The sequence below is a fragment of the Ursus americanus genome, chromosome 2 (assembly GCF_024610735.1).
Source record: "Ursus americanus isolate L20-20 chromosome 2, mUrsAme1.1.p, whole genome shotgun sequence".
Classification (NCBI taxonomy): domain Eukaryota; kingdom Metazoa; phylum Chordata; class Mammalia; order Carnivora; family Ursidae; genus Ursus; species Ursus americanus.
The window spans coordinates 49,324,544-49,348,704 of record NC_142128.1 but is presented as its reverse complement, the minus strand read 5'-3'; the positions used below and the strand labels follow the sequence as shown (position 1 = coordinate 49,348,704).

General features: G+C 46.1%; 1 long non-coding RNA gene across 2 annotated transcripts in view; it reads left to right on the top strand.

The window, feature by feature from the left end:
* Window positions 1-15,020: 15,020 nt before the first annotated feature.
* Window positions 15,021-24,161, top strand: part of LOC148110624 (uncharacterized) — a 36,260-nt gene continuing 27,119 nt past the window's right edge. The window contains exon 1 of one of the 2 annotated variants that reach the window (XR_015721802.1): window positions 15,021-15,133. This is a non-coding gene — a long non-coding RNA (uncharacterized LOC148110624). The remainder of the gene's footprint in view (window positions 15,134-24,161) is intronic. The other variant, XR_015721803.1, reaches the window with a different exon arrangement.

Genomic DNA, 24,161 nt, shown 5'->3' with positions numbered 1-24,161 from the left:
ATGGGTGATGATCTCTCTGAAGTGATTTCGTATGGTCTGGATTTCAGCTGCGGAATGCAGCCTCACGAGCTAGGTTTGGGCGTAGCTCTTTGAATCTGAGTGTTCTCTTTGCAGACACACAGGACTTTTTAAGTAGATAAACCAGTCTCAACTGAAGTTGACCATGGATCTCAGCTCATAGTTCCAACGAAGCGCATATTGGGTTTAAATTTATAAGGCAGTGCAGTTCACTGTTTTGGAGTGTAAAGTTCTGTAGATTTTAACACAGGCACCAAGTCTCACAACAACTGCCGCAAACAGAACACAGAACGATTCCAACACCTCAATGAATTTCCTTATGCTACCTGGTATTCTTTTAAAAAATAACTTTATTGAGGGGTGCCTGGGGGGCTCAGTCAGTTAAGCATCTGCCTTCGGCTCAGGTCATGATCTCACAGTCCTGGGATCACATTCCACATCGGGCTCGTTGCTCACTGGGGAGCCAGCTTCTCCCTCTCCCTCTGCCTGCTGCTCCCCCTGCTTGTGCTCGCGCTCTCTCTGACAAGTAAATAAATAAAATCTTAAAAAATTACTTTATTGAGTTATAATCACATGCCATATATTCTACCCATTTAAAGTGTGCAATTTAATGGCTTTTAATATATTCACAGATAATGTACAACCATCAGTAGTCAATTTTACAACATTTTCATCAATGCGGAGAGAAGCCTCTTACCCATTAGCCATCCAACGATCCTTCCATCCTCGCCCAGTCCGAAGCAACCGCTAATCTACTTTCTTTGTTTTTTCAAATACTTTATTTATTTATTTTGGGCAGGAGTGAGGAGCAGAGGGAGAGGACAAGCAGACTCTGTACTGAACGTGGAGCCCGACATGGGGCTAGATTTCAGGACCCCAAGATCATGACCTAAGCCAAAATCAAGAGTCAGATGCTCAACTGACTGAGCCACCCAGGCGCCCCTCCACTCATCTACTTTCTTTCTCTATAGATTTACGTGTTCTGGACATTTCATATAAATCGAATTGTGTAGTAGGTGGTCTTTTGTCGCTTCCGTCTCTTAGCATTACCGTTTTCAAGGCTTCTCCGTGCTGTGGCATGGATCACAACTTCATTCCCTTTTACGGCCAAACAACATTCCATTGCATGGAGATGCCATGTGTTCTTTATCAATTCCTTCATTAGTTAATAGACATTTGGATTGTTCCCACCGTTTGGCGACTGTGAACAGTGCGACTATGAACACTTGGGTACAAGGTTTTGCTTGAACAACCTGTTTTTGGTGCTTTGGTGCATGTAAGTAGGAGTGGAATTGTTGGGTCATGTGGTACTTTCATGTTTAATTTTTTGAGGAATCACCAAATTGATTTCCTACATTGACTGAGCCATTTTATATTCCCACTGGCAATATATGAGGCTCCTAATTTCTCTGCATCTTTACTAGTATTTGTTTTTTTCTGTTTTTGCTTATAGCCATCATAGTGGGTGTGAAGTTACATGGTCATTTTTTGGGTGGTAATATTCTCACACTCTGGGTGAAAATGTGGAGATTTTGGTCCTGTTTTTTGCCTTCAGCTGGTTGAGACTTAGCAAGACATAGACTTTCAGAATGAGAGCTATGAAGGGGGGTTGGCAGAGAAAAAAGTGAATAAAAAGGAATTGTCTAATAAACACAATATGAGGAAGAGCAAAGTGTTATATGAAAACCATGGGTCCAGGGGGCATCTGGGTGGCTCAGTCAGTTGAGCGTCCAACTCTTGGTTTGGCCCAGGTCATGATCTCGGGGTCCTGAAATCGAGCCCCATGTAGGGCTCCACTGTGGGATGGAGCCCTGCAGTGGGGTCTGTGCTCAGCATGGAAAATTCTCTCCCTCTGCCCCTCTCCCTACTCACATGCACCCACACTTGTGCTCTCTCTCTCTAAAATAAGTAAATAAATCTTTTAAAAAAGTCATGGGTCCAATGTACACTTTAGTCAGTACATGTTATTTGTTTTTACTATATGTCAGGCTCTGTGCTAGGCACTAGGGTCTTAAAACTAGTTAAACAGGAACAGAGCCTTTAAAATGTTTATTGTATGGAGGGGGCTCTTAGAAGAAGGGCCCTTCACATAATCTAGGTATCAGGAAGGCTTCCTGGAGGTGGAGAGATGAAAAGTAAAGAAATTCTCATCAGAAAATAAGGGTAGCTAGAAGTATTTGAGGGGGAGAAACCCATGCTGGAACATTTAGGAAATACCCTCTGGATGGCCTTTTTTTCTTTTCTTTTCTTTTTTTTTTTTTTTAGCCTTTAGGCCACAATCTTGATTAGAGTCTGATTTCTTTCATTTCCCAATCTGCAATGGGTGGGTATAATTCTTTCCCGAGGAAAATAAATCGTAACTAAGACTTTTGTAAATATTGCTAGCTTTTGATTATTTGCGCTAATTAAAGGAGAACATATAATTCAGGATGGCAACAATGTAAACAGGGCTTATATGGACTTTGGAAGATGTTTTTTTCTGTTGGTTCCCAGATGTTGCTGTGTCAGATGTTCTCAGAACACACAGACCCACCTACAGCACGACGCTCTAGGAAATGGAGTCTATCAAGGACGACGCGTTGGCCTAAGCAGAAAGATGTTCTCTAGACAATGCCTGTGGTTCACACCTTTCCTGTGGTGAGAGTTAATTGTTTGGGTTTCAGGCTTCCTCCCTCCTGATTTTTGCTAAAGAGGAAGAAGAATTCTGAAATCTTTTGTTCTATTTTAGAGGGACAAAAATCCCCAGAGATGACCCATGCTGCCCATTCTTTCTTGGTACCATAAAACCTTTCCGCCAAATGCAAGGGAGGAAAGGCAATTCTTTCGATATGATAAAATTCTTTTGATGAGTCTCTGTGGCTTTTTAAATAAGCACAAATAACTTAGTTATTCATGTCCCATGTAGCACACTAGACATTGTCATAGAATATACACAAACATACAATGGGCCAGATTTTCGATGACTTCTGAGTGGTCACCAATGGAGAACAAACTCTAATTCCAAATAAATAATATTACCAATTGGTCAAAGTAAGAAACAGATCATATATGCACAATAAAACCTGAAACCCATTTGGGCTACATGTAGAGAATTAGCATTAAGTCTTTATTAAAATTTTTTAAAAGTTTTGGAAAAGAAATCCTTGAGTATCTGGTTCAAATGAATGATAGAAAGTAATTTGTAATTAGCATATCAGTTGTATTTTTGTTATCTATTGCTACCTAACAAATCATCCCAAAACTTAATGGCTTAACATAACCATAAATATTTATTATCTCAGGTAGTTTCTGGAAATGGATTAGCTGAGTGCTTCTGGTGCAGGGACTGTCACAAGACTGCAGGCAAGCTGTCAGCTGAGTCTGCAGTCATTTGAAGGCCAGCCTGGGGCTGGAGGACCTGATTCCAAGATGGCGCACCCACCTAGAAGACTGGTACCTCACTCCCCTTTCTAGTGAAACTTGCTATAAGGCTGTTTGAGTATCCTTACAGCATGACAGCTAGCTTCTCCCAGAGTAAGACCTGAGGGGGCAAGGCAGAAACAGCAATGTCTTTCATGACCTAGCATAGGTCACACATCATCACTTATGCCATATTTTATTGACCACACCAAGAAACCCTGACACCGTGTGGGAAAGACTGCACAAGGGTGTGCATACCAGGAGATGGGGATCACTTGGTATCGTCTTGGAGGCTGACCACCGCAAGTTATTAGTACATAAATTGGAAATGAGTCATTCACAAAAAAAATTGTATTAAATACTTTTCTTTTTTTTTAAGGCATTTTTTTAAAAGATTTTATTTATTCATTTGACAGAGAGAGAGACAGCCAGCGAGAGAGGGAACACAAGCAGGGGGAGTAGGAGAGGAAGAAGCAGGCTCCCCGCGGAAGAGCCCGACGTGGGGCTCGATCCCAGAACTCCAGGATCACGCCCTGAGCCAAAGGCAGACGCTTAATGGCTGAGCCACCCAGGTGCCCCTGGATTAAATACTTTTCTACTCTGTCAATCAGCATCTGACTACTGCTGTTATAAAAAAAAAAAAATTCCAAATGAGTGAAGCCAAATTATGAATTTGAGCTCTTTTAGGATGAGAGATTTATGATCAGCGTCGAGATGGCTCATTAGCTCAGGGTTATGAGAGACTAGGTGTAATTAGCTGGATTCTGGTCTTTGCCATTGTGAGCATAGAGCCCTTAAGTGTTGGTACCCTACCCAGATTCTCTGAACTACGTAACAGGCCATCAGCTGTGACTGACGCCAGGTCTTCTGCCCTCTCCAGGATGCTGCCCCGCTTGCTCGGACCCAGTGGGGGTTTCCAGCCATTTCTCCCTGTAGTGAGGAGATGGAACTCTCTCATGGGCAACCCTCAGATTCCGTGCATTTCCCAGACCACTAGGTGTTACCCCATTTTTTCCTTTCTAATTCAAGAAACACATTAGAATATCAGTGAATGTTAGAGGGGTTATCTTAGGGATCAACTCCACCCTGTTCTAATTTATTTAAGAGAAGCACGTGTATAAATAAGAAAGACATTTGCAACCATTCGTGCATTAACTATCAATAGTAACAAATCTCTTTCAAGACATTAGTGTCTTCAGCCTGAGATAGAGGGCCTCAGTAAGGACAGTGGTGTGGTGTGTTCAAATCTGAAATGTGGGCTGGCCTGTTAGTACTTCTGTATTTCCTGGTAGCTCGCAAGCATCTGCCGCTGATTGTAAGGTAAGTGGAGTGAGAGGATCTATGTGACGGCCTCCTGTCCATTTCAACAGACTTGGCTGCCCCCAGCAAATGGACTGAGAGGTATGGAAAGCAGAGCTGTGGACATCGGCTTGCTACCGCCGGGGTGTTTTCAGACTGTCTCCTGTCTTCCCACATCAACTCTTTGTTTTTGTCTTTATGTCCCTTATTCTCCAACCCTGTTTTCTTTGTACCTTGGCTTTGGTATCTACCAGCTCTCCGGGCTCCAAGGGCCGGTGTAGATGTGTTTGTTGAATTCACTCTCTGGATCGGAGCAACCTTTGCTGAGCTGTGCTGAAGCGCTCCTCCCCTCTCACTAGCCCTTGGCGTGAGTCTGTCTCTGTCCCCCTACAGCCCCAGTGGCCACGGGTGGGGAGCACACACCTGTTCTTCCACGGAAATGCATCACTACCTCTGGGGGAAAAAAGTCAGTGACCGTTAGTTAGGATCGTTATCATAATTATAATCCACCAAATGAATTTTCTTTTTTTTTTTTTTTAAGATTTTATTTATCCATTCGACAGAGACAGACAGCCAGCGAGAGAGGGAACACAAGCAGGGGGAGTGGGAGAGGAAGAAGCAGGCTCATAGCGGAGGAGCCTGATGTGGGGCTCGATCCCGTAACCCCGGGATCACGCCCCGAGCCGAAGGCAGACGCCCAACCACTGTGCCACCCAGGCGCCCCCACCGAATAAATTTTCACTTATTATAATTCAATTAAAATTCAGATATGTGTTCCTTAAGGCTTTTTTATTCCTGTCTTAATACATGAGAATATTTTGGGGTGAGTTGTTTTTCCTTCCATTTTGCACCTGAGAAAACCAAGATCAAAGGAAGGTAAGCCACACAGCCACTAAGTTACAGGGACAGGATTAGAATCTCAGCCTTCTGACACTCGGTCTCAGTGATTTTCATAATGCTATAAATGGTACTGAAAAATGTCAGGATGGAAAGTGTCATAGACTAAGATTAATTAGTGGATTATTTGATGGGAGTGCTTAACGATGAATCTTTTAAGAATGATCTTTTAAGGAAACTGGACTTTATTTTTTTTGAAGAAAATGTGCAATAACTTTCACCCTTACAATGTAGTAATTGTCTTCAAGCATTAGAAAATTAAATTAGACTTAGTTAAATTGGATAGAAGGGCAGTGGCAAGGAGCACCTGGCTGGCTCAGTCTGTAGAGCATGAGACTCTTGATCTGAGGGCTGTGAGTTCAAGCCCCATGTTGGGTGTGGAGCCTACTTAAACACACACACAACTAAAAGTTAGAAGGGCGGTGGCAAAAGTATCAGAATTATGGGGTATTTGGAAAGAAATGCAGTTGTAGTTCTTCACAAATATACTTCAGTATAGATGGCGAAGAGCCAAACTACTCAAAGTGTTTTTAATTTTCAAGTATTGATTGCAAAGCTGCTATGGATAAGGCATTGACCTTGACATGGGAGAACTGTGGGGTCTGTGGTTTGTGGAATATTATAACCCCAAGTATCCTTTGAGGGCTATTCTAATAAATGCTCTGTGAAACGTTTCCGTATTTTGCGTGGGGTGTTGGGAGGACATGGCGGGCCACCCGATGCTGTGTTCCTTCCTAAGGATGGGGAGATCTTTTGGATCTCAGCGTGTGCAAGAGCTTCTCAAACACCCCAAGTCTCAGAACCTACTGGGTTTCCTTCTTTGAGTTTGTCTTGTAGGTCGTGTTTCTGTGCACTAGCTTTGCCCCAGCTTTCTCTCAGAGAATTGCTCGGTGTTTATTTTCTCTTTGCTCTGCTCTCCTCCCCTATGCATGTGTATTCCGTTGTCCTGTATGCTCTGCAGTGATTCCGAATGTGGACGTACTTCTGCATTGACTTGGAGAGAGATCACTTTCCAAACATCTACGGAGGAAGTTTTAACAAACGGGTGAGATTCGTTTCAGTTTGGTAATACTCATGGCTCAGAAACAATGTGTTATCAACAAAGGAGTGAGTAGAGAGAGAGAAGAGAGTACAGGCTGTCCAGTCCTCTTCTGCAGGCTGCACGTCCCAGCAGTCGTCCAGAGAAGCTCTACTGAGAAGGCTGTGATTTTGCTTCTGGCATCCCCCCAAGTTTGACTTAGAACGGTGCAGTCTGAGAAATTGTCAAGGCCACCCAAATCACTGGCTGGTGGATTGATCTCATGAGATAACTTAGTATAGCTAATGCTTTCATTGAGCTTTTTTTTTTTTTTTTCCCCTCTGGATTGGAGGAGTACATGGGGATGAAGAGAGGGTTCTAGCAAGAGTTTTCTCCAGGGGCCAAAAGCATAACCAGTGGTTCTTGATGTGTGGTCCAGCATCATCACCATTACTGGAGAATGTGCTGGAAATGTAAGTCTTCAGGCCTCACGCAGAGCTACTGAATCAGAAACTCTGGGTGTGTGGCCTAGAAATCTGTATTTTCATAAGCCCTCCAGTTGATTGTTCACGCTCAGGTGTGAGAGCTGCTGGGAGATAGAAGTTAATGGGGCGCCTGGGGGGCTCAGTCGTTGAGTGTCTGCCTTCAGCTCAGGTCATGATCCCAGGGTCCTGGGACTGAGCCCCACATCAGGCTTCCTGCTCAGTGGGAAGCCTGCTTCTCCCCCTCCCACTCCCCGTGCTTGTGTTCCCTCTCTCACTGTGTCTCTCTGTCAAATAAATAAAATCTTAAAAAAAAAAAAAAGAAGTTAAGAGCAGGAACTCTGGACTCTCACTTCCTTTGCTAGAATCCTGGCACAACCACATGTTCGCTGTGTGAGTCTGGGAAAATTGCTTGATCTCTCTGTGCTTTAGTTTTTCCATCTGTAAGTTTCTGGAGAGAATTATGGCACCACCTTCAGAAAGTTGTTAGAGGATTAAATTTGTGAATATACTTAAAGTAGTACCTGGCACATAATAAGAGCTCAATAAATGTTAGCTGGTATTCTCAGAAGACATTTTGTCATGGAAGAATGGGAGAATTTCTCTCTCTGGCCCCTCTTTCCATAAGAACCCATGAAGTTCTCTCGTGCAGTTTTCTCTGAAGAGCAGCTAGAGGCTGGAGTTGCGGCGAGAGAGAAGAATACAGGATGTGTTCAAAGCACTGTCTACACCTAGCATGTATGTTGCCGTAGCGATAGCCCTGAATTATGAAAAACTCCATACCCCCCTCAGCATCGGTAAGATCAGTTTTTGGGCTGTGGGACAGAGAAACGATTCCTTGATTGGTTTTTTGGGAGAAATCCTAAGTGTCTGAGGGAACACAAAGGTATTGCAAAATTTGCCCCAAAAATCTGAAAGTAAAATCACTTAAAATTAACTTTATTTTTATTTTTTAAAGATTTTTATGTATTTCTTTGAAAAGAGAGAGCATGAGCAGGGGGAGGGGCAGAGGGACAAGCAGGCTCCCTGCGAGCCTGACACAGGGCTCGATCCCAGGACCCTGAGATCATGACCTGAGCCACAGGTAGACGCTTAACTGATGGAGCTACCCAGGTGCCCCCTGAAATTAACTTTAAATATTTTAAAAGAAATTCTAACTTCTCCAGATTTTCTGAAACTATGCATTGGGTGGTGGGGGGGAGGGGAGAGAGTCCAGAAAGAACCAAATGGCTATTTGATGTTATTACCTCTCTCCAAAGACTGAGGATTACTGTTGCAAATGTTTAAATGAGTTATTTTCAAAAGTTGCTACGGACACACTCATCCACATGGCCTCAGGACCCACTTTCCAGTTGCGATAGGTGGCATTGTGATTCCCCTTCTCCTGAGGTTTGAAGCTTTGCCAAGATGAAGTGCAGCTTGACTGAATTAAGTTCTTGTCAATAAGATGAAAAACACCAGATCAATTGGGGTTTCTCTCTTGGCAGCCCCCACAGCCACACTGGCTCATCTGTATGGCGGATTCACTCAATCATGCAAAAGTAGTTGCTGACATGACCAGAAAAAAGTGATCTGTTTGGGAAAAATGGTTGGAATTGGAAAGAGCTGGGATTAAACGCAGGCGCTCAGAGGTTCCGTGTTCTGCCGAAGCAGCTGAAGGGCTCAGGCAGCCTCTTTGTCTCTTTCCGGTGGCGTCACTAAGTAGGAGGAGAGGACACAGACCAGCTTGGGTCAAGGGCTTTGGATGAAGGTGCACGGGTAGTCCACAATGTGCAAACAAGCATCCTGGAGATTCTCGCACCTCTCTCTCTTTCTCCTGTTCCAGACCTGAGGACCTGTTGGAGCCAAAGGGCACGATTTCTAAAGTTCAGTCCCAGGTCCACCGAGGCATAGCCCGGTATTCTGGTAATGTGTTCTACGAGGACCAAGTGCTTCTCTTATCTCAGTACATTTTTCTCCTAGCCCATCCCTCCCACCTCACCATCTCTCCTCCTCAAACTTCCCAGTGAATGAGGCTGTTGCTTTGACAACAGCTGGGAAGGGGTGGGGGATGGTGAAGTGGAAGTCTGGAAGGTACCACATCGCTCTGTGGCAGAACCGCTGATGAGACCCAGGAAGGAGCCAGAATGAGATGTTAGCCTGAGGATTGCGAACAGCAATGGAGGATGATTTACCCCGGGCTGGAGAGGCTCCTCTGACTCCTCCTGCCCCCCGGGAAGCCTCTAGGACTCTGAAAATAATGGATTTATCTCATGGGACAGAGCTGGTGTGTTGCCAAGAGAAAAGCATACCGATAGCAAGTCGAAGCCTCACGTTGTGGCAGAATTTACGATGGGGGTTTATCAGCCCGGGAGAGAGGCAGCGTGGGCAGGCCTGGGCGGTGTCTCTCCCCGCAGGAATGTTCTGCTTGATCCTTTTGCTACATGAAAAATGAAGTGTGGTGGGCTAGTGGGGAGACCTCGTAAAGCTTGGATGATCACACAGACTTAGATACAGAGGCTGGCTTCAGAGCCTAAGAAATACCCAGGCAACACCAGCTAAAGGGTGTGGAGATAAATATAATGGGCAACTCCCATAAAAAAGGTCGAACATCAGACTTCAAATAACATGTGTTTTTTCCTGAGCCGAGTCGCCTAGAGCTGAACAAGGGTCAGAGCTACATCCCCATCTCTCCTTAACTCAGCTCTTAACTTCCAGATTTTTCTCCCCAGGGTGTATTAAAAACAGAGCTGCCTCACGTGAAGGCGATGGTTTCCATTCGGAACCCTGTCCCGGCTTTGTCTTTTCTCTGTCATCCTGAAGGGAGAAATATCTTCCATAGCTCCAAGGTCAGTGGTGAGCTCTTCGGGTTTGGCAATGGAATGAGACCCTTGGAAAGCTCATCTCTTCACGCATACTTTGCTGATGTTAGTAAGGCTCCGGCATTCTCAGCCTGGGGTCAGGGGTCAGGGGTCAGGGGTCAGGCAGCCATAAACCTGGCCCAGGGAATTTTGTTCAGGAGGGCGGAACTACTTTCTCTTTCTTTCTTCCTCTTTTGCTATGGAAAGAAAGGATTTTTGAAAAAAACTGTTTGCTTTTGTGTTGTTTTGTGTTTGTGGCTTTTTAGAGCTAATCTTCTGGCTTGCAAAAGCAGCTGAGAATAAATGTGTCAGTCTCAATGGCCTGCCCCTCCCCACCCCGCTCCTTTATGTTTCGGACTCAGCAGCTGGAGTCCCCCACTCCCCAGACCTAGTGTTAACCCTAAGCTTTGGGTTTGATTTTATTCCTGGCTGAGGATCGTTAAGGAGACCAAGTTCAGAGGTGGGCCGAGTTGGAACCCAGTTTCTCTTGAGGCTATCTGATCACGTTCTGGCCTGTGTCTTCAGTCCCAACCTGGGCCCTGGGCCCAATGAGCTGCACTAGCCTTCCTCCCATTTGTCCTCTGTAGCACTGGTCCTTCTGGTCATCACCTATCCCTTGGTTTCCAGGCAACCATTGTCTCCTGGTTCTCTCCCAAACCCTCTTGAATCTTCGCGACCTCCTTGGCACGCTCTCCTCTGCGACCCCCCTGAAATGTTGACATTTCTTAGGGCTCTGTCATCTATCATGTTCTCTTCTGACTAATCTTATTTACACCTGTGACCTTAATCACTAAGTCTAGGCTACTGGCTCCCAATCCTCGAGACTAAGCTCCGGACATGTTTCCAGGACTTTCTGGCCACATCTACTCACAATGCCCCGTAGGAGCCAAAACTTAACACGTCCCAATCTGAACTCATTATCTTCCCCCTCAAGCAAAACTTGTTCTGGTCTTACTTTTGGTGGATGGATTACCAACCACCCAGTCCCTGGAGTAAAAAAGATCTTGGAATCATCCTTGACTTTTCTCCCGCATTCCCCATGTTCTGATGTTTTCACTTCGGACATTTTTCTCCAGTCCTGCCTCTCACTTCCATCTTCCAGGTTCGCTGCTATTCGTTTGGCCCAAACCCTCATCCTCCTTCACCTGTAAAAATATAATATTATAATTCTTGAACAAGCATCAGCTCAGCAGATATTACTTGAAAGAATGGATAACCTCTCTAGACCCAGACAGACTATTGGGAGGGTTATAGGAGATCCTTTACGGAGAACATCCTTAACACCATGATTGGCTCATAGTAGGAGCTCAGTAAACATGAGTGGTTATGTATTATATATAAGAACTGTTTGAAAGCATAGACGTTTGGCCCCAGGCTGCCTGGTTTCAAACTCCAGTTCCATCATATACATTTCTTATGTATATGATGTCTGTGTCTCCATTTTTTTTCCTCTGTACAATGCAGATGATTATCATACAGCTGTTGAGGATTCAATGATTTAATTTATGTAAAGCTTTCGAACCGTGCCTAGCATATGGTGAGTGCCCAGTATGTGTGTTAGTGCTGTTATTATTATTTATGTTTCCTGCTTCCTGGCTTTCATGGTCAACATGTTGGGCTTTATTCGAGGAAATGTGCACTATGAATCCTTGTGTATGGCCCCCTAAACTTACATGGAGGAAGAATCGTCTCCTCATTTTCACCAAGTATTATCTGAGCCTCCTATAAACTTGATAAATCTGAATCACAGTCTTTTTGCAGCATTTTATAATAGCTCTTTAGGGTGACCAGCTGTCCTGATTTGCCCGGGTCTGAGGGGCTTTCCAAGATGGGGGAATTTTCGTGTTAAAACTAAGATAGTCTTGGGCCAACCAGGACCGTTGGTCATCCTGTCCTTTATCTTGAGTATCTTGAGCTCTTCTGCTGAAGCTCAGCTTCCACACATAATTCCCCAGGCACATTTCAGAGGCAAAAAAAAAAAAAAGGCATAAGTCAAGGTGATGGGCTTTCATAGCACATTGGGAACATAATCTGGGAGACCTCATATGCGATCTCCTGTTCTTATTCATCAAAATGCCCATGTTCTGGGAATTTCTGGGACAGATGAAGGCCTGTTTCTTACGGGGGGGGGGTAAGAATGGCTTCTGATTTCTGGCTCTGTCCTTAAACATGACAGCTCTTTCCAGCCAAGTCTCTTCACTGAAGAGCAAACTGAGGTCCCCTTCCTCATTCCCCAGGCCTTCTCTCCAGATGGACCACGGGGGCCACAGGATCCTGGTGGCACCTGACCAGCTCTGAGCACAGCCATTTCATTGGAAGGCTGTTTGCAGTGGAGTGGGTGGGGGTTCTGCTTCCCACCAAATAATGAGCAGTTTTCCCCCGCTGCACTCCTGAGGCGTCTCCTCCCGGGTTTCTAAATTGCAGTCTCTATCTTCCCCTATTGGCACCAGACTTATCTTCATAGGAAAGAAATCAATTCACATCATTTCCCAGCCCAGATCTGTTGGTTCTGGAGACCCACAGCATCTGTGCCAAATCCTTGGCTTGCTCTTTGGTTCTGTCACAGTCTGGCCTCCAGCAATCTCTCCAAACCCTTCTCCTGATATGCCTTGGCTGATTTCTCCTTTCATAATCCAGAGGTCACCACCATTGCTCAAAGACCACCATGCCTTGTGGATTAGTCTGCTCAGACTGCTGGAACAAAATACCATAGACAGGGTGGCTTAAGCAACATTTATTTCTCATACTTCTGGAGGCCAGAAGTCCAAGGTCAAGGTGCCAGCCAGTTTGGTTTCAGGTGAGGGCTCTCTTCTTGGCCCATGATGGCTGCCTTCTCAAGCTATGTCCCCTCACATGGCAGAGAAAGCGAGCACTGGCGTCTATTCCTTTCTTAAAAGGGCACTAATCCCATCAGGAGGGCTCCACCCACATCCAGACCTCATCTGATCCTCATCGTCTCCCAAAGGTCCCGCCTCCAAATACTATCGCACGGTAGATACGGCTTCAACATATGAATCAGGGGGCAGCGGTGGGGAACACAACTCAGTCCTAACACCTTTTGATTAACTCAGGCTTCCAAATATGCTGTTTGCTCTGTCTTGCATACCGTTTCCCTTTGCCAGACCAATTCCTCTTCATTTCTTAAAACTCATATAAAACATCCTCTGTGAAGCCTTCCTTAGCTCCCCTCCGGGTCCCCGTAGCATTTTGTCCAGATCTCAGTTAGAGAAGTTGCCACTTTGTATGAGAACGTGTTTACATGTCCATCTCTCCCTGGAGTCTTTGAGTGTGTTGAGGGACTGGAGTTGTGGAGTGTTCTTCTCGGAAGGCCCCCACCCCGTGTCTAGCACAGATGTGGTCCAGTCATTGAGAAAATAAAAGCAGCACCAAAGAGGCAGCCACGACAGCAGCAGTTAACCTTGACCAGGAGCACTCACGGGGTCCCGAGGTGCTCTGCTAAATGCATTGCAGGCGCCAGCTCAGTCCTTGGAGGAAGGTGGAGGCACTATCCCCACTTCACGTGAAGGTGACTGTTGATCGGGTCAGTAGCTGGAGTACATCTTTATTCCATTTAGGTAAAGAACTTCAGAGGTGTAGATATATCATCAACAGAGTGTTTTCTTTTTTTTTTTTAAAGATTTTATTTATTTATTTGACAGAGATAGAGACAGCCAGCAAGAGAGGGAGCAAAAGCAGGGGCAGTGGGAGAGGAAGAAGCAGGCTCATAGTGGAGGAGCCTGATGTGGGGCTCGATCCCATAACGCCGGGATCATGCCCTGAGCCGAAGGCAGACGCTTAACCGCTGTGCCACCCAGGCGCCCCCAACAGAGTGTTTTTTAAAAGCTTTAAAATACTGTGTACCTTTCTCAACCCATTCTAACATGCTGGAAGCCCTCAGGTTTTGTTTTGTTTTTTTTTAAGATTTTATTTATTTATTTGCGAGAGAGCAAGAACAGGTTAGAGGGGTGGGACAAAGGAAGAGGGAGAGAAAGGGAGAAGCAGACTCCCTGCTGAGCACAGAACCTGACGCGGAGCCGGATCCCAAGACCCTGGGATCATGACCTGAGCCAAAGGCAGACGCTTAACCAACTGAGCCACCCAGGCGCCCCAGCCCTCATGTGTTAAGAATTCATGCGCTAATCACAAGTTCAATGTAACTCTTAACACAACCTCTGAAAGACGATTATATGCCATTTCCTTAACCAATGTCACTTTTAATTTCTATCTGGAAGTTATAAGACTGGTTTTCTTTTAAAATATCCTTAGTGAGGATGTTTTCTAGAGCCACGTTGGCCTTGCCCTTGCTGGTAGGAATCAGGCTTCTGTGCCATTGGAGGCTGCGTCTCTCACTTGTTTTCCGGGCAATTTCCAAGTTAGCTTTAGCTCATGCCCCATCTTTGTCCCACACACCCACTTTGGTGTATAACTTGAGGTGCAAAAATCGCTCAGTGAAAAAAAAATCAAGTCAGTACACAATCATTTCTGTTAGGGGACAGGTTTGATTACAGCTGCATTACTCTAGGCACCCATAAAGGTTAATAAAAATAACTCTAATTTTTTGACTGCCTTTTGTGTTTAAGCATTCACACTGCCTCAGTCCTCACAATCGTCCTATCAAGTAAGTGGACTTTCTTCATTTTATAAAGGAAGATACCGAGGATCAGAAAGTCATATAACTTGCTCAAGGTCTCCCTCGAGAGAACAGAGGCCTTGGGAACCGGACCAAGGTTAGTCTGACACCAAACCCCACCCTTTTCACCAGTGAGCTACACAGTCGGACGGTGCCAAGACCATGGTGTCTGCAGGCACCCAACATTCCAATCTGGGGTGTGACTGTCACCAGCCTGTGTTCCCCAAATGGGACCACGTGCCCATTCCTGGCCTCAAAAGCTCTAGGTGGCATTCCACATCCTGGGTCACCTGGGTGGCCTATTCTGGAAGTAATACTTGCTCACTGATCTGTACGGTTGGAGATTCCTTTGGACATCTTCCCTGGACAGAGGACGGGTGGGGCCAGGGTAAGGATATAGTGGGTGACAGCTGGCCTCGTAGCTTGATAGCAGGGACATGGGCCGATTTGCTTAGTGAGACATGTTTAAATCTGTCCCTGACCTTTCCCCAGGCATTCTGCCTCCATCTTGTCTCTACTTCTGGTGTGAAGGATCTGGACGAATTTAATGGTGAGTAATGACAAAACCCAAGACATGTCCTTATTAAGTAGGATTTTTATCTTGAAAATGGGGAGTTCTATGGGCAAATAGAAACTCCAGGCAACTCCCAAATAAAGACCTGGGTGGCCCTCCTCATTCTTTCCCACACTGAGACAATTTTGATGGAAACTGCAATTTTATAAGCCTAGAGCAACTTGAAAATAGTTCTCCAGGCTACAAAATTCACCCCACAGAACCCAATCTCATCTCTTGAGCCAAAGATGAAAATTTCTGCCAGATGTTGTTTCTGCTTTCAGGTGGGAAAGTAATTGTTTAGAAGTTTTAATATACAGGAGCTCTGTCTCCATAGCCAAAAAGAGGGGTCAGTCAAAGCAATGAACTGGACAATTCAGTCTAGAAACCTGGAGATTTACTGGCCGGTGTCTGGACAGAACTATGTCTATCCTGATTTTAACTGTGTAGTTTACCAGTGTCCAGAAGTTTGGTTTGGTTCAGAACTTCTACTTAGCTACTTGCTTTTTGGAATCTGGCCTTGAATGAGTGCCTCCTTGGATTTTTTTTTTTTTTTTTTTTTTGGTTTGTTCTCCACAGTTGGACTCAGGGAGTAGATAGTGTGAAATGAAGTGTTGGAGAGCCACCTACCATGGGCTTCCAGGATGGTGCCCTGGCTGTGGGAGCACTGTGACCCTGGGAGGCTGACATAGACTTTGTTCTCTTGACATGACATTGGCTGGAGGAACTCCGGCTCTGGAATTTTATATTTTTCCATGCTGGTGGTTCAGCCAGCACATGGGAAATCAGACTTGGGTGGGGCCAACTGGCAACAGATTCAAATTGAAGTGGGAATCAGTCCTTGAAGGCCAACTGTGAAAATGTACATGGGGCCCCAGCCCAAATGCCTGAAGGATGCTGGGAAGGGTGGAAGTGGGACCTAGAACACTTTCAGTGGCGCACAGAAGATACCACTTATCCATCCTGGCAGTGCTTTATTTCTTTATGTGCGCTGAGGTCGGGCTATGGGAAGGACCACTGAACGTCTTCTCAGACCCGTGAGAAATGGCAGAGGCAGGGCATATGGAGGAAACTATTTCAAAGATGTTGTAGATTTTTTTGCTTGGTTGATAAATACATTACTTAAAAAAAGAATGGTAGCCTTCTTATGAAGCAAAGTAGCTAGCTTTGAGTGGGCTTCTGGGATGTATCAATCATTGATTACTTACATCTTCTTATCGCTCACATACTTCTGGAAGCTAGACCTCCTCCCTCCCGGCGTGGGGCGGGGGGGGGGGAGGCTGGGGCTGAAGAGGGAGGGCCAGGAACATCCATTGCCATGGTCCCACACTGGAATCCCCTGGGGATCTTATAGAAATACTGATGCCTGGGCTGCATTCTGGGCAAATCAAAGCAGAATGTCTGCCCCCCCATCATGTGTCTTAACACCCTCCCCAGGCATTCTGCTGTACAGCCAAGGCCAAGAAGCACCACACTAGTCGAATCTGACATAGGAGGAAATTAAGTGTCCAGACTCTCACTTAGCCCCTCTTCTGCCACATTAAATAGCTTCTCTCTCTCTCTCTCTCTTTTTTTTTTTTTGTAGTTTTGCCATAAATTAAAAGCACACTTCAAGATGTAGGTTTACCAAGTACCTTTAAGAAATGGATTTCCTTTTAAGGCAAACGGTGATTTAGTAACCACTGCGCTGATGCATTTCCACGTGAGCCTCTGACGGGTGTGAATTTGTGTCTGGGGCCAGCAGTGTCCAGCATGGGCTCCTTTGCGTCTTCTCCATTGCGAGCCCGGCAGGCGGGCCCTCTGTTTCTCCTCCAGAAACCTCGCACGCTCCTTTGATTCACGTTGTTGATGGAAAACACTCTCCACGAACCTCTAGCTGTTGGTACATAGATCTACCAGAGACACGTTTTTCACAGAACTCACTTCATCTGGGGACCACGTGTCTAGGAGAGCTGTGGTTTTTTGGCAAAGGCACATCCAGACACCTGTGCCAGCATTACCCTATGGACATCTGGTTACCAACGAAATGACAGCCGGCCGGGTAGACTTCCTGTTTTTTGTGCAGAGCACACTGTATTGGCCACATTGCACCTAAAATTCTTAGCTGGACTTACCAAAAACATCACTTACACACATTTAAACAGGATTCCATGGTGTTCTGGTCTCTGAAAAAAATCTGAATTTCTTTTTGTGTTATAAGAATGAACAAGTTGGGGCGCTTGGGTGGCTGTTGAGCGTCTGACTCTTGATTTTGGCTCAGGTCATGATCTCAGGGTCGTGAGATGGAGCCCCGCGTTGGGCTCCACACTCAGCATGGAGTCTGCTTGAGATTCTTTCTCTTCCTCTCCCCCACCCCCTGCTTGTGTGCTCTCTTTCTCTAAATAAATGAATAAAATCTTAAAAAAAAAAAAAAAGAATGGACAAATCTATGATGTAATTTTTTAGGCATTAGCCTAATGGTCTTTCACTCAAGCCACATTAGACTCACCTGGGGGATTTAAAAAAAAAAATACTGTCACCTGGGCCCCACCTCAGAGATTCTGATACAATTGGTCTGGAATGGGGCAAGAGCATGAACACTTCTGAATCTCCTTACTGACTCTCGTGGGCAGCCTGGGTGGACCCTAAAACAGGGCTCCGAGCTCTGGGTTTTTCACTGTGAGCTTAGTGCTACGGCAATTTCATTCATTTTATTTATTCAACATATTTATGTTTAAGAGGGAAAATATTTTTGAAATACTTTCCTCGGTATCTTTTCCTCCAGTCATCCATATAGTTTTTTCTTCACCTTTGCAACCTCATTATGGCTAAAGCAGAGATTTATCACCCCTGGGAAGGAGAAGGTGGGTACTGCCAAGAAAGGTAATTTGCAACCCTAGATGCCCTTTAGAACCACTTGGGAAGCTTTAAAAAATTGCTGGTGTCTGGGATCCACTCCAGACTAATTAAATCAGAATTGGGGGATGGGCCCAGGGATTATTATAACAGTACTCCACGCATAATACTTTTTTGTTATGCAGCCAAGGTGGAGAGTGATGGGTCTAGCAAGAAATGGGTAGCTTACCAACTTACAATGAGATTCTTCTTTATTAAAATCTTGCATATTCTCACCCTAACTTTGAGGGGAAATTATCTAGGTACTTGTCATTGGAAAAGATGAAAGTTAGTTATATTATTGATACGGTTTTATGATTTAATCTAATATATATTTATTGAACAACTACGATATGCAAGGAAACCGTGGTTAGAAACACCTCCTGGGGACTTTTTGCTGGTTTACTTTGGGTCAGAAAGGAGACCAGTGTGGATATATGGGTCCGGATTCCTGCAGGAACGAGATGGCACGCTGCCCACACTGGGCGCAGGATTTCATAAAGGGGTTGTTTCTCATGATTCAGGCAGCATTTAGGAAACCAACCGGGAAAGGTGCGGCTTGTAGGGACTGGCTAGTAACACGGGGAGCCGCGAGCATCCCTGGGCTGGGGGCCTGGCAGACTAGCTGTGTGGGGGGGGGCGCCTGACAGAAACCGTGAACTTCTTGAGAAGGATACAGCATCACACGGGGACCCTTTCTGTATAAGAAAATTCCAGCTGAGTTCTGGTTGCATGCAGCCAACTGATCCTAGGGGCTGGTGTTCCAGTGCTTTAATAACCACAGCCTGGTCTCGTGGGACTCTGCTAGCAGCAGCAGAGACGATCTCAGCACGTCGTTCATTCATTTGTACATTTACTCGTTCTCTTACAATTGAGAAACACTTAAGTGAATGGCTACCACGTACCAGGCACTCTTCTAGGACACCGCATGTGGCTTCTTGCAACAGGGCCTAGAGCTGCAATGGAGAAGCAGCCATGGAGCCTGTGTTCGGGTCAGCTGGCCCCAAACAGTGGCTGTTCACACCTGTCAGAGGATCACGTAGAAAAGCATGGGTGTGGTGGTGATTAGATCACCGCTTGCCTTAAAATAAAATCCATTTCTTAAAGGTGTTTGTAAACTTATATTTTGCATTGTGTTTTTTAAAAAAAATTTTAAATTTTGAGGGGGAACAATTGGGGAGGAGGGTCAGAGAGAGAGGGAGAAGCAGACTCTCTGTTGAGCAGGGAGCTCAACGAGGGGCTCGACTCCAGGACCCTGGGACCATGGCCTGAGCCAAAGGCAGACGCTTGACCAACTGAACCACCCAGGTGTCCCTGTAGTCTGCTTTTAATTCGTGGTAAAACCACAATAGAGAAAAGCGACTTGGTGTGGAATAGCAGTGCTGAATGAGAAGTTGGCTTTGACGTTAACTAGCCACATAGCGTTCCACTGTTGTTTTGGAAATTGCTGTTTTCATTTTCCTAGATGTAGGGATGTGACTTGGGCCCTGGGGGTGGTGTGGGGGGTGGGAAATGCCACTAGAGAAATTTAGGAGACGAAGGAGGCCTTTCCTCATAGCTAGAGATGGTCTCCAGAATAGGGAGTGATTTTAATTCATTCACAAGCACATTTTTTTGGAGGACTATCATGTGTGGACACAGGGCCGGGTGGCAGGGATCCCCAGATCATGACAGAACCCTTGCCTTGAAGGAGCCCGTGGTTTCATGGCAATTCAAGTGGGCATAACATTGTTTACCTGCAGTTTTGTGGGGTTGTCTTTGAGGAATCTCTTGAAAATGGCTCAGTCATTTTAAAAAGAAGCATTTGACCACCTGCCAAATTCTAGCTGAGTATTTGTGACCTGCGTGCTGTGTGTGTGTGCGCACGTGCGAGCACGTGTACTTGCCTGCTCACACAATCTTCATGTAGAAAGAATTCTCTACTGGGGTGAGGTGGGGAAGGAGGGAGGGAAACCCAGCACAGGCTGCAAAGGTGGGAGAATTCAGGTCTACACGATTTGTTCTCTTTTGACTCAAAACGAGGTGACATCAGCAGGATGTTGGGATTTCAGGACAAGTCCTAGGGTCCAGTAAAATGGCTCCACTTCATGATTCCTTAGAACAGGGACCTGCTTTCCTGTGAGTCCCCCAACATCTCTGGTGGGGGCAGGGTTGTGCCTTCCAACAAATGGACTTGCAGTTGAGGGTTTCCTGTTAGGTTGGCCTTGCTTTGCTAATATCTGGGACTTTTGCCAAAATCTTTGACCACCAGAAGTGAAAGCAAAGCCCAGAAGGAGGCAAGTGTCAGAACATGCGGAAGGCCATGAGGTTATTGTGCTCCTCTGTGTCCCTGTCATAACGTGCCTGCTTTTGGTCCTGACCTTGAGCAAGTGACCTTTAGGGTCTGTCACTCTTACATTTGAAGCTATGGAGATTCGTCCGGAACGGAGCAACCGTTAGAGTTTCAAGGAGCAGGCTGGTTGGCCAATGCTAGTATTGGCCAAGGGAGACAAGTACACCAGTAGGGGTATCTTATCATCGTTCAACCTCAATGAGAGCCCAAGACTGGGCTGGGTCCCAGGAGCAGCATGGGAGAGGACTGACGTGTTGCTGAGATTTATTTAGGGACGTCACAGAGGTGCCTTTTGAAGAGATAGGAAAGGAGTAAGGATGGATCCCTTTATAACCTGGGGTTTTGGCATTTTCTCAGTTCCCGAAGACACAAGGGTATCTCATTATTGTGGGTGGATGCCACTTGAGTGACACAAACTTTCTGGATGTACCCAGGGTGCCTTTGGGGTGTTAATGTGGTCCCATAGGCAAGGGGAGAGGAAGAGTGGCCACCCCCTGCAAGGTCATGCTAGTATCACCCACCCTGCTGTTGTCAAGCCTCTGACCTCATTCACTTCTGATGTGTATCCTGAACTGCAGGTGACCTATATTTAGATTATGTAAAAAGGATAGAAAGTGAATGGCCTTTTTGCGCTAAGGTCAGAGTTCAGCTGTGCTTGATAATGCCGCTTTGATCTCTAGGACCCTGTCTGTCGAGATCTATGGTGTCTGTCAACCAACTTCGCCCTGCACTTGACCTTTTGCTCGCCTGGACCTGTAGTTACTGCCAAGACTCTAATCCCTCAGCATGTCCCTTCTGGAGAAGAAAAAAAAAATCCCAAAGCCTAAGATTCAGACATTCTAGATTCTGCTCTGGCCCCTCACAAAAGCATTTAATAGAGAGGCTTTTTGAAATTAAAAAAACAAGAGGGCAAAGAAGTGGTCTTAAGAGGAAATTTCAAACAAATTATAGGATCAGTGATGCAGAACTCAGCAACAGCAGTTTGCTTGGCCAGAGTCTTCCAGAAGGCGCTCGGAATCCTAAGTGGATTCTAATAGCGCTGGCGGGGATGGAGAGAGTCTTTGCTGCAGCTCCCCGTTTGGGGGCAGGTGACCTGTCAGCGATCGAAGACAGATGCTTATCTCCTGTCCGTCCGAGGACTTCTCAGCGTGCTCTCCTTTGATTGGCTCATGTTGATATTTTATCACCCTGGCAGCTAAACAAGTGTTTCCTTATGTCCAGCTGGAATCTTTGCTACTCAATTTACACATCGATTTTCCGTCCCTTGTCAATGTGGGCTATTTTTTTGTGGATCCTTTCCAGATGTGCACGTGGTTTTCGCAATGTGGTGGACCCACTCGGACGTGGTGCTCTCAGAGGTCTGATGGCTACACGGGACTCTGGAAGAGCCTAGTCCTTGACCTGGGACAGGTCGCTTTCCCTGTCCGGGCATCACATCCCTCCTCTCTGAGGGGAGGGAATCCATCACACCATCTCTAAGATTTCTTCCAGGTTTGATGAGTGTGTGATTTTGCTAAGAACGTGGTATCTGAACAGCGAATCCGTGCTTGGCATGCAATAGAGACCCAGTGAGGATTTGTCAAGCAGGGTCCCATCCTAGGGATGGCCACCGGAGGGTCCTTTCCGCACGGACTAAACCTTTCAGCCGATGCCCTTGGCCCTCCCAGGAGTGACCTGTCCCTTGTGGAAGTAGGCACGGGCGTGCGGTGGTGAGACGCCTTTGTTCACCGCGTGCAGCAAGCACCTGGCCCAGGAGCAGGCGGGACCTGCTTCTAGTCCCTTCTTGGCTGTCAAACCCAATCTATTAAAACGCCTCTGTGATTCCGCAAGGAAAACAAGTGCCCGTGAAGAAGAGGTTATAAATACATCCAATTATAAATATATCCCATTAAAAATAGATATTGACAAGCAGCTCCAGACTGTGTTGGGATTGGCAGACTTGGCCGAGGAGAAAAAAGTAGCCGAGTGTCCAGAAAGCAACACATTTGACTGTTGAATAACATGGGTTTGAACTGCGTGTGTCCACTAAACATGTGGATTTGTTTTGATAGATACAGCACAGGACTATAAATGTATTTCCACTTATGATTGTCTTAATTACGTTTTCTTTTTTCTAACTTTATTGTAAGAATACAGCATAGAGTACATAAAAATACGAAATATGTATTAGTTGACTGTTTATGTGATTGGTAAGACTTCCAGTCACTAGTAGGCTGTTAGTGGTTGAATTTCTGGGGGATCAAAACTTCTATGTGGATTTTCAAACTGTGCGGGGCAAGGGGGTGGTCAGCTCCCCTCACCCCTACACGGAACAGGGTCCACTGTAATGTTTTAGTGAATGATTCCTTGGTAATATCTTTGGGCTTGTAGATGGCTCTTAATTAGCTACTAAATCGTGCAGGGTGGTCAGAGAAGGGTTTGGTTTAGAAAGTTCAGTAAAAATAGAATTAGGACTTAATAAATATTTCTCTTCTCTATGTCACAGGACTTGCACAGAAACCCCAGTGAAGGGTTCCGGGACTTTGGAAAGAGAGAGTGGCACGCAGTCCCTGACATCCCTGGTCTTTAAAAGCTCCAGGGAGCCCCTTGTAGGAATGGCCGAGGGAACGATGCCCCCGGAATCAGAGGGCCTGGGCTTCTACCCGGGGTCCAGCGGGTCCTAGTTGCGTGACCTTAGGGAAACCCGTTCACTCCTTTAAGCCCCAGGTATATGGTAACAGTTACGTGAGGTAATAGGTAAGAAGAAACCTAGCATAGTATCTGACACGTGGGAAAACTCGAGCACTAGTTTCTCGCGGTGACCGTCTGGGGTCAGGCCTGCTGGAGGGACCACAGTGCAATGGCAGATGGACATATGCCACAGCCGAGAAGCTCCCAGGACCCCCTCAGGCCACGTGATGGGCTCCTCTCCTCACTATGGTTTGCAAGGGCTGCCATGACAGAATACCACAGACTGGGTGATTCAAACAGCAGGAATCGATTTTCTCTCGGTCCTGGAGTCTGGAGTCTAAGATCGAGGTGCTGACAGGGTTGGTTTCCTCGGAGGACTCTGCTGGGCTCGCAGATGGCTGCCCCCTTGCTGCCTCTACTTGTGGCCATCCCTCTGTGCACACCCAGGGGTCTCTCCGCGTGTCCTACTCTCCTCCTCTTATAAGGACATGGGTCAGATTGGATTCTGGCCCCCCTACCACTCTCATGTCAACGTCATCATTTCTTTAAAGGCCGCATCTGCACAGTCGCATTCTGAGGTACTAGGGTTAGGACTTCAATATAGGAACTTGCAGGGAGGGAGTCGGAATTCAGGCCCCAAGGCCCAGGTACTCACTGAGCCTGTGTGTGGCACGAAAACCTCAGGGCTATGGAGGGCTTTGCAATCCAGCTCCCATCTGAAAGTCGATGCTCAGAGTCAATCCTTCCTGCCCCTCCCCCTTCCTTCCTCTTCTGAGGAAGACTCAAGCTCACACCTCCATTTTGACACATGAATACCACTCCTTTTTAAGAGATTCTTTTTTTTTTTTTTAAAGATTTTATTTATTTATTTGACAGAGAGACAGCCAGCGAGAGAGGGAACACAGCAGGGGGGAGTGGGAGAGGAAGAAGCAGGCTCCCAGCGGAGGAGCCCGATGTGGGACTCGATCCCAGAACGCCGAGATCACGCCCTGAGCCGAAGGCAGACGCTTAACGACTGCGCCACCCAGGCGCCCCTTTTTAAGAGATTCTTGACCTGTGGTTGCTCAGGTTTATGAACAAGGACACTGAAGTCACTGGGTTCTGGGGTAGACCCTGGGCATCTAGGCGGACTCTTATAACCACCCCATA